An 11,467-nucleotide genomic window follows, 5' to 3' on the forward strand; every position below is an offset into this window, starting at 1 on the left:
ACTTATAGGGAATTGATGCATCTTCGGGAGGATTTGGAAACAGCTCGGGTTAATTATGGTGAGCTTCAAGGTCACCTTGTGGGTAGCGTAACTACTGCCTCCGAGAACCTGATGGAACAGTTCCGGGTTGTTGCTCCTGATGCCGACTTGACTCTCATCAGCCTGGACAATGTCGTGAGGGATGGTAAGATTGTCCCTGATGACCAGGATGATGATGAGGCTGATCCTCCCCCCTGCCTTCTCTTAAGGTGTCGACCTCCTCTGTTGCTTCCGTTACATCTGATCTGGATTGCCAGATTATAAACCGGGATGATGGAACCGTGGATGCCGTGCCCCTTCAGACTCGTCCTCCTTCCCCTTGTCCTGACGCTGCCAAGAAGGTTTCAGATGTTTGCTGATCTCTTTCTGGATGTATAGTTGGCTCAGCTTGTGGGCTTTTAAAACTTTTCATTGACATTTCCTAGTTGCTTTGTTTAGCAACTTTTTATTTTGAAAAACAAAAAGTAGCTCGCTTTCCCTTCACGGTAGGTTTTGGTGGCCTTCCGGGCCTTATAACTTTTGTAGAGGTAGCTTTTTTGACTTGGTATCTTTTCAGTTTTCTACTGATGTTTGAAATCTTGCATTTCGACCTCTTCGGATTGCTTTGTTTTATTGTTTGTAGCTTGGATCCTTTGAGGTTTGTGACTTATGGGTCCAACTTGTTTCTTGGTGGTTCTTTTGCGCTGGTCCCTCTTTAAGTTATTTCTGTAATCCTATTTTTTGGACCTTTGTCAGGTCTCTTCCAGGGATTACTTTGATAACTTTTTAGTGGCAGGAGTCCGATTTGGTTATGTCGGTCTCCTTTTAAGTTATTTCTGTAATCCTCTTTTTTGGACCTTTGTCAGGTCTCTTCCAGGGATTACTTTGATAACTTTTTAATGGTAGGAGTCCGACTTGGTTATATCGGTCTCCTTTAAGTTATTTCTGTAATCCTCTTTTTTGGACCTTTGTCAGGTCTCTTCCAGGGATTACTTTGATAACTTTTTAATGGTAGGAGTCCGACTTGGTTATATCAGTCTCCTTTAAGTTATTTGTGTAATCCTCTTTTTTAGACCTTTGTCAGGTCTCTTCCAGGGATTACTTTGATAACTTTTTAATGGTAGGAGTCCGACTTGGTTATATCGGTCTCCTTTAAGTTATTTTTCGTAGTCCTCTTTCTTGGATCTTTTGTCAGATCTCTTTCAGGGACTACTTGTATAACTTTTCGTTTTGGGCAGACTTTATTATGTCGGGCCCTTTTAAGTTAAAGTAATTCTCTTTAATAGGGTTGGCCAGACCTCTTTCCAGGGTTTACTTATAACTTGGATTGACTTGGTCCGACTTCCGCACATCGGCCAGTCTTTAAGTTATTATTTTAGCTATCCATAAGACCTCGTCAGGTTCTTTTTTTGGATTGCTTGCGATAACTTCTTACATTATTCTGTGTTCATCTTTGCCGATTTGTAGAAAATGGTTGGCATCTTTAGATCGTCCTTTGGGTGAATCGCGTTTTCACCTTTATCGGACGATTATCTTTATCGTGGTCGGGCAGTGAATTTGTTTTTCACTTTCTGCCGACCTGTTACTTTATAATCGGACGATGAATACTTCAGATTAATGCGTCTTGGACTCTTGCAGAATATCTAAAATATATTTTATTTAAAGGAAAATGCGAATATATACATGTGGGATTTTTCTGGTCTAGGTCTCGACCTGGTGCCTCATTAAAAAACCTTTTCAGGAAAAAGAGTGCATCCATTTAGTGAGACCTTTTACCTTTTCTAACTGTAGTACCTTCGTAGGTTGCAGGCGTGCCATGATCGGGGAAGCTTTCGTCAATCAAGCTCAGACAGTCTGTAGTAGCCCTTCCCAAGTACTTCTATGACTCGATAGGGTCCTTTCCAGTTCGCTGCCAGCTTCCCTTCTCCGGGTCGAGTTGTTCCAATGTCATTCCGGATTAGGATGAGATCATTCTCTACAAAACTTCTCGGCACTACCTTTTGATTATATTTGGAAGCCATTCGGTGTTTTAGAGCCTCTTCCCTGATTTGAGCTCTTTCTTGGATTTCGGGTAACAAGTCGAGCTCTTCTCTCTGAAGTTGGGAGTTTACTCGTTCATTGTAGTGGACTACTCGGGGAGATCCTTCCTCAATTTCTATTGGAATCATTGCCTCCGCTCCGTATGCTAGTCGGAATGGCGATTCGTTTGTAGTAGAATGGGGGGTTGTTCGATACGCCCATAGGACTTGTGGAAGTTCCTCGGCCCAAGCTCCCTTTGCTTCTTGTAGCCTCCGTTTTAGTCCGGCCAGTATGACTTTGTTGGCCGCTTCGGCTTGTCCATTGGCTTGGGGATGTTCAACGGAGGTGAACTGGTGTTTTATGTTCAAGTCGGCCGCCAGTTTTCTGAAGCCTGCATCTGTAAATTGGGTACCGTTGTCCGTGGTGATGGAGTATGGTATTCCGAACCTCGTAATAATGTTCATATATAGGAATTTTCGACTTCTTTGAGCGGTAGCGTTGGCTAGGGGTTCTTCGGCTTCTTTGAGCAGTGGCGTTGGCTAGGGGTTCTGCCTCGATCCATTTTGTGAAATAGTCTACTCCTACTGTGAGGAATTTTACTTGTCCCGATCCTTGTGGGAAGGGTCCGAGAAGGTCGAGTCCCCATTTCGCAAATGGCCAAGGTGAGGTCACGCTGATGAGCTTTTCTGGTGGGGCATTGTGAAAGTTGGCATGCTTCTGGCATGGTGGGCATGTCCTCACAAATTTTGTAGCCTCCTTTTGTAGAGTTGGCCAATAGAATCCCGCTCGGAGTATCTTTTTGGTGAGAGCTTGCGCTCCGAGATGATTAGCACAAATGCCGCTGTGTACTTCCTCCAAGACTTCCTTTGTGTTAGAAGTCGGTACGCATTTTAGTAAAGGTGTTGATATCCCTCTTTTGTATAGTGTGTTGTTTATGATACTATAGTACTGTGCCTCCCTTTTCAGCCTCTTTGCCTCCTTTTCATCTGTAGGGAGTGCTTCTGTTTTGAGGCAATTTATTATGGGGGTCATCCATCCTTAATCCCGACCTATTATGGCTAGGACTTTTTCTTCTTCCGCTATTGACGGGTTCTGTAGTATCTCCTGGATGAGGCTTCTGTTGTTGCCCCCTGGTTTGGTGCTGGCTAATTTTGAAAGGGTGTCAGCTCGGGCATTTTGCTCACGAGGTATGTGGTAAATTCTATATTCCCCGAGTTGTCCGAGCTGTTCTTTGGTGTTATCCAAATATTTTTTCATGGTCGGATCTTTGGCTTGGTAGCTTCCTGTTATTTGTGAGGTTATGACTTGTGAGTCACTGTAGATGTTGAGTTTCAAAGCTCCAACCTCCCTAGCCAGCTTCAAACGAGCTAATAGTGCTTCATATTCTGCCTGGTTGTTTGAGGCCGGGAATTCGAATTTAAGGGAGAGCTCAAGTTGAGTTCCTTGGTTACTTTTGATTATCACACCCGCACCGCTTCCTGTTTTATTCGAGGATCCATCTACATATATGTTCCACTCTATGGGGATTTCTGGGGTGTCTGTGAATTTTGCGATGAAGTCGGCCAGGTGTTGTGATTTGATGGCTGTCCGCGCCTCGTATTAGAGGTCGAACTCAGACAACTCGATTGCCCATTGTAGGATTCTTCCTGCTAGATCTGTTTTTTGTAATATCCCTTTTATGGGTTGGTTGGTCCGAACTTTAATGGTATGCGCTTGGAAATATGGGCGAAGCCGCCGTGATGTGAGGATCAGAGCGTAGGCAAACTTTTCTATTTTCTGGTAGTTCAGCTCAGATCCCTGTAGCGCTTTGCTAATGAAGTAGACGGGTTTTTGCCCATGTTCGTCTTCTCTGACTAGTGCTGAGGCTATTGCCCGGCTCTCTACTGCGAGATATAATATGAGTGGTTCTCCTTCTTGTGGCCGAGATAGGATAGGTGGCCGTCCTAAGAACTCTTTGAAGTCTCGGAAGGCTTGCTCACATTCCGTTGTCCATTCGAACTGTTTTCCCTTTCTTAAAGTAGCATAGAAGGGAAGAGATCTTATTGCGGCTCCTGCTAAGAATCGGGATAGAGCGGCCAGCCTCCCGTTGAGTTGTTGTACTTCTTTGACACAAGTTGGGCTCTTCATGTTAAGTATGGCTTGACACTTGTCTGGATTTATTTCAATCCCCCTTTGTGTGAGCATGAAGCGTAAGAATTTGCCTGCTTCTACTGCGAAGGTGCATTTTGTGGGATTGAGCCGCATGTCGTGTTTCCTGATAGTGTAAAACACTTGAGCCAGGTCGGATAATAATGTATCTTCGCTTTGTGTCTTTATCAACATGTCGTCTACATAAACTTCCATGGTTTTCTCGATGTGATCTGAGAAAACTTTATTCATTAGCCTTTGATAAGTAGCTCCTGCGTTCTTGAGACCGAAAGGCATCACGATGTAACAGTAGTTTGCTTTTGGCGTTAGAAACGAGGTCTTTTCTTGATCTGACGGATACATGGGGATTTGGTTGTACCCTGAATACGCGTCCATGAACGAGAGATACTTATATCCTGATGAAGCATCTACTAGAGCGTCGATGCTTGGGAGTGGGTAAGGGTCTTTTGGGCAGGCTTTGTTGAGGTCAGTGTAGTCGGTGCCACTTCCCATTTGACTTTTTCACCAAGATGACGTTTGCTAGCCATAGTGGGTATTTGACTTCCCTTATAAACCCAGCCTCTAATAGCACCTGTACTTGTTCTTCCACAGCTTGAGCTCGTTCTGGTCCGAGTTTTCTTCGTCTTTGTTGTACCGGCCGGGATCCCGGGTAGACTGCCAATTTGTGGCTCATTAGTTCGCGATCAATGCCTGGCATGTCGGCAGCTTTCCATGCAAAGAGATCAACATTATCTCGTAGGAACCGTATTAGTGATTCCTTTGTGTCTCCTTTCAGGATCGTGCCAATATTAGTTGTTTTATCCGAGGTGTCTCCGATCTGGACTCTTTCTACTTCTCCTTCGGGTCGTGGTCGGAATTCTTCTCGCCTCTGAACTCCACCGAGCTCGATTGTGTGGAACTCTCCTCCTTCACCTCGGAGGTTTAGGCTTTCGTTATAACAGCGACGTGCCATCTTTTGATATGCCTTTATTGTAGCTATCCCTTCCGCAGTTGGGAATTTCATACATAGATGTGGAGTTGAAACTATTGCGCCGAGTTGATTTAACGTTGTCCGACCTATTAAGGCATTGTAGGTTGAGCTTACGTCAACCACGATGTAGTCTATCTTGAGTGTTCTGGATTGGTTCCCCTTTCCGAAGGTTGTATGCAGTGATACGTATCCCAGCGGTTGAACTGGGGCATCTTCTAGTCCGAACAGGCTGTTCGGGTACGCTCTTAGCTCTTTTCCTTCGACGTGGTACACCTCTTTGAGGTGTCGCTTGCGAGATGATTTGGAGATTCCTCCTCCAGCAAATCCGCCGTGTATTACGTGAACGTGTCTTTCCGGTGTGCGAGGTGATCGTTCAGATCGTCCAGCATCCTCATCCCTTCTTCTTTTTCTTGGTTTGTCATCCCGATTAGCCAAAAACCGATCTAGTTTTCCTTCTCTTACTAGTTTTTCTATGACGTTTTTCAAGTCGTAGCATTCATTGGTGGAATACCCTCGAAGTCGGTGATATTCACAGTATTCATTCCGATTTCCTCCTCCTCTTTTGCCTTTAAGTGGCCGAGCTGGAGGGATTTTCTCTGTATGGCAGACTTCTTTGTAAACATCTACCAAGGATACCCTAAGAGGAGTATAGTTATGATATTTTTGATTTTCTCTCCGGAGTGATCCTCCTTTTTCTTGGATTCTTTATCTCGGTAGGCAGAACCGAGCCTTGAGGCTTCGCTAAGTCGAGAATTTTCTTCCATGTTGATGTATTTCTGTGCCCGTTCTTGTACTTCATCTAAGGATGTCGGGTATCTCTTTGATATAGATTGGCTGAATGGTCCTTCTCGTAGGCCATTTATGAGACCCATAATGGCAGCTTCTGTTGGAAGACTTTGTATGTCTATGCATGTTTTGTTGAATCTTTCCATGTATTTGCGAAGGCTCTCCCGATCTCCTTGCTTGATCCCTAGTAGGCTAGGTGCGTGTTTGGCTTTGTCCTTTTTTATGGAGAATCGGGCCAGGAACTTCTTGGCCAGGTCGTCGAAACTCGAGATGGATTTTGGAGGTAGGTTGTCGAACCATTTAATGGCTGTCTTTGTGAGAGTTGTTGGGAAGGCTTTGCAGCGAACTGCATCTGAGGCATCAGTGAGGTACATTATACTTCTGAAGTTGCTGAGATGATGGTTGGGGTCCGAGGTGCCGTCATATAGAGTCATATCTGGAAGCTTAAAATCTTTTGGAATTTTGGTCTTCATGATTTCTCTGGTGAATGGATCTTGATCTTTCTGAGAACTATCCTCTGTGGATGGTCGAGTAGCTTTAGTTTTAACATCAGCTTCAAGTTTTATAAGCTTATCTTCTAATTCTCGGCGCCCTAATTCTTGGTGCCGCCTTATCTCCCGGCGTAGATCTTCTTCTTTTTCACGTCGATGTTGGGCTTCTTTCTCAAGTTGCTCCAATCGATTTTGAAGTGCTTCTATTACTCTTGGATTTGATGAATTTTTGTCTCCGTTGGTTTCTGGAGTATTTTTGAGTATTGTGTCTGCGTTTTTATGCGGCGTTCTGTCTTCCAAACCTGAATCGTGGTCGTTGTCATGGTCATCCGCCATGTTAATGGGATGACTTCCAGGTTCCCCGGCAACGGTGCCAATGCTCCGTGGGTTACCTGAAACTGTAGGTTGATCTCGGATGAGATCTTCTATGTTGGTCGGAGCCGACGTGTTCGGAGGTGCACGGCGGCCGGAGCTGGTGTGTCCGACTTGTTGGACTTGGTGGTGGTGCTGATCCTTCGTCCCCGGAGGGTGGGGGTACCTGCAAGGGACTTTGATGCTTAAGTTAGCAAGGGTATTAAGCAGGTATTGAGTAGAATCAGAGTATGAGTTATACCTGGGTGCTCCAGTGTATTTATAATGGTGAAATGTGGCCTCTTGTGGATAAGATAAGTTAGTTATCTTATCTTATCTTTATCTTATCTTTAAGGGAACCGCCTTTATCTCTATGGGCTTGGGCTGCCTTGGATTTGGGACGTGTTCCTCTATTTGCGCCCTTTGTTTGGGCTTTCCTGTGTCTTGGCCGAGCTCTTTGAGAAGAGGTCGGGTTATCCTGACCTGAAGAGGTCGGTCGCTTTCTCTGTAGAACATCCCGGGTCGGACAACTCGACCCAGGGTATGAACAGAAACCAACAAGACCAAGGGCAAGATCAGAGACGCCACAACCTCAACTCCAACAACAATGCAACTCATCAAAACACCTCACAGAGATATTACCAACATCCATCTAACCAACCTTCTCAACCACCTAATCTCAACCCATCATCAATAACCGAAGAGAGATTATCAAAGATTGAGGCTCTACTTGAAAATCTATGCAAGGAAATTCAAGATAGTAAAGCTTTCCGGGAAGAAGTGCAATCCAACATGCAGAATCAAGATGCTGCCATCAAGAAACTAGAAACACAGATTGAATTCTTATTCAAGCAAGCCTCTGGACACAACAATTGCAGCAATATTAACTCAATACCAAAGGAGGAATGTCAAGCCATCACCCTCAGAAGTGGAAAGGAACTGAAGGAGACCCACAAGAAACCACCAGAGAAGAAATTAGATGAAGAAAACAAGGGACATGAGGAAGCTCAAACCTCAACCCCTAAGTCACATCAAGAAGGAGAAGCGCTCAGACCATGTCTCTCAAAGGCTCCATACCCCTAACAACTGCGATTAAAGAAGAGGGGAGAGGATAACCAATTCTCAAGATTCTTGGAAATCTTCAAGAAACTACAAATAAACATACCCTTTGCTGAAGCAATAGAGCAAATGCCATTATATACCAAGTTCTTGAAGGAATTGATGACCAAAAAGAGAAGCTGGAAGAACAATGAGACTGTAGTACTCACGGAAGAATGCAGCGCCATCATTCAACATAAATTGCCCCAGAAATTGAAGAATCCTGGGAGTTTTCAAATCCCTTGTATCATTGGGGAAATCACTGTGGAAAAGGCTTTATGTGATCTAGGAGCCAGCATAAATCTAATGTCTCTAGCAATGATGAAAAAATGAAGATTGAGGAACCTAAACCAACAAGAATGGCCCTGCAACTAGCAGACAGATCATTCAAATTTCCCCATAGGATAGTAGAAGATTTGTTGGTGAAGGTGGGAGACTTCATCTTTCCAGCAGATTTCGTGGTATTAGACATGGAGGAAGGAGCTAAGACTTCCATCATCCTGGGAAGGCCATTTTTAGCCACTGCCGGAGCCATTATTGATGTCCAAAAGGGTGAACTTGTCCTTAGATTACACGAGGAGAAAATGACATTCAATGTATTTAAGGCCATGAGTTACCTACACAACTCATTGGGAGAATGTATGAGGTTGGACTTCGTAGAAGCCTTGGTACAAGAAACTCTTGAAGAAGAACTTGAAGCATCAACAGAAGAAGAATTAGCAGCAAGCGAAGAAACTGCAGCCGATGAAATGCATGTTCAAGGCATGCTAGAAGAAAAGGAGGAAAGAAAAGAAGTGCCCAAACTGGAGCTTAAAGCACTGCCAACCACTCTCAAGTATGCGTACTTGGGAGAAAATAAAAGTTATCCAGTGATCATAAATTCAGCCTTCAGCCAAGAACAAGAGGAAGAGTTGCTTCAAGTCTTACAAAAGCATAAGGATGCCATTGGATGGACACTTGCTGACTTGAAAGGAATCAGTTCAGCCATATGCATGCATAAGATACTCTTGGAAGAATGTGCCAAACCTTCCATTCAGCCCCAAAGAAGGTTAAATCCAGCAATGAAGGAAGTAGTGCAGAAAGAAGTTATGAAGTTGTGGCAGGGAGGAGTAATCTATCTAATTTCAAATAGCCAATGGGTCAGTCCAGTTCAAGTGGTTCCCAAGAAAGGAGGAATCACTGTGGTGCCCAACGAAAGGAATGAGCTAATCCCTACAAGAACCATCACAGGCTGGAGAATGTGTATTGACTACAGGAAGCTCAATGAAGCCACAAGAAAAGATCATTTCCCACTTCCTTTCATGGATCAAATGTTGGAAAGACTTGCGGGACATGCATATTATTGTTTTCTAGATGGTTATTCATGATATAACCAAATAGTGGTTGATCCAAGAGACCAAGAGAAAACATCATTCACCTGCCCATATGGAGTGTTCACCTACAGGTGCATGCCATTTGGGCAATGTAATGCGCCTGCAACTTTTCAACGCTGCATGCTCTCCATTTTTTCAGATATGATAGAGAAGTTCATTGAAGTTTTCATGGATGACTTCTCAGTATTTGGAGATTCCTTTCCTAATTGCCTAAACCATCTTGCGGTGGTATTGAAAAGATGTCAAGAAACCAATTTAGTCTTGAACTGGGAAAAATGTCATTTCATGGTGACAGAGGGAATAGTTCTTGGTCATAAGGTTTCTAATCAAGGCATTGAGGTAGACAGAGCTAAGGTGGAGCTAATTGAAAAGTTACCTCCACCAAGTGATGTCAAGGTGATTAGGAGCTTTTTGGGACATGCTGGCTTCTACAGAAGGTTTATTAAAGATTTTTCAAAGATAGCTGATGAGCGAATAATTTATACGCTTTTTGGCATTGTTTTTAGTATGTTTTTACTATGTTTTAGTTAGATTTTATTATATTTTTATTAGTTTTTATTTAAAATTCACTTTTCTGGATTTTACTATGAGTTTGTGTGTTTTTCTGTGATTTCAGGTATTTTCTGGCTGAAATTGAGGGACCTGAGCAAAAATCTGATTCAGAGGCTGAAAAAGGACTGCAGATGCTGTTGGATTCTGACCTCCCTGTATTCGAAGTAGATTTTCTGGAGCTACAGAAGCCCAATTGGCGCGCTCTCAATTGTGTTAGAAAGTAGACATCCTGGGCTTTCCAGCAATATATAATAGTCCATACTTTGCCCGTGATTTGATGGCCCGAACCGGCGTTCCAAATCAGCTCAAGACTGCCTGGCGTTAAACGCCGGAACTGGCACAGAAGTGGGAGTTAAACGCCCAAACTGGCACAAAAGCTGACATTTAACTCCAAGAAAAGTCTCTACACATGAAAGCTTCAATGCTCAGCCCAAGCACACACCAAGTGGGCTCGGAAGTGGATTTTTATGTCATTTACTTATTTTTGTAAACACTAAGCTACTAGTTCTCTATAAATAGGACCTTTTTGCTATTGTATTTTCATCTTTGTATCTAGAAATCTTTGGATCAATTTAGATCTTAGGATCATCTTTGGACGTCTAGTTCTTAGATCATGGGGCTGGCCTCACGGCCATGCCTAGACCTTGTTCTTATGTATTTTCAACGGTGGAGTTTCTACATACCATAGATTAAGGTTTGGAGCTCTGCTGTACCTCGAGTATTAATGCAATTACTATTGTTCTTCTATTCAATTCAGCTTATTCTTGTTCTAAGATATCACTTGTTCCTCAACTTGATGAATGTGATGATCCGTGACACTCATCATCATTCTCACCTATGAACGTGTGCCTGACAACCACCTTCATTCTACCTTAGATTGAGTGGATATCTCTTGGATTCTTTAATCAGAATCTTCATCGTATAAGCTAGAATTGATGGCGAAATTCTTGAGAATCCGGAAGGTCTAAACCTTGTCTGTTGTATTCTGAGTAGGATTCAAGGATTGAATGACTGTGACGAGCTTCAAACTCGCGATTGTGGGGCGTTTATGACAGACGCAAAAGAATCACTGGATTCTATTCCGACATGATCAAGAACCGACAGATGAATAGCCGTGCTATGACAGAGCGCATTGAACATTTTCACTGAGAGGACGGGACTGTAGCCATTGACAACGGTGATGCCCAACATACAGCTTGCCATGGAAAGGAGTAAGAAGGATTGGATGAAGACAATAAGAAAGCAGAGAGACGGAAGGGACAATGCATCTCCATACGCTTATCTGAAATTCTCACCAATGAATTACATAAGTATCTCTATCTTTATTTTATGTTTTATTTATCTTTTAATTATCAATCCTCTATAACCATTTGAATTCGCCTGACTGAGATTTACAAGATGACCATAACTTGCTTCATACCAACAATCTCCACGGGATCGACCCTTACTCGCGTAAGGTTTATTACTTGGACGACCCAGTGCACTTGCTGGTTAGTTGTGCGAAGTTGTGATAAAGAGTTGAGATTGCAATTGAGCGTACCATGTTGATGGCACCATTGATGATAACAATTTCGTGCACCAAGTTTTTGGCACCGTTGCCGGGGATTGTTCGAGTTTGGACAACTGACGGTTCATCTTGTTGCTTAGATTAGGTATTTTTC

This window comes from Arachis duranensis, chromosome 1 (assembly GCF_000817695.3).
Source record: "Arachis duranensis cultivar V14167 chromosome 1, aradu.V14167.gnm2.J7QH, whole genome shotgun sequence".
Classification (NCBI taxonomy): domain Eukaryota; kingdom Viridiplantae; phylum Streptophyta; class Magnoliopsida; order Fabales; family Fabaceae; genus Arachis; species Arachis duranensis.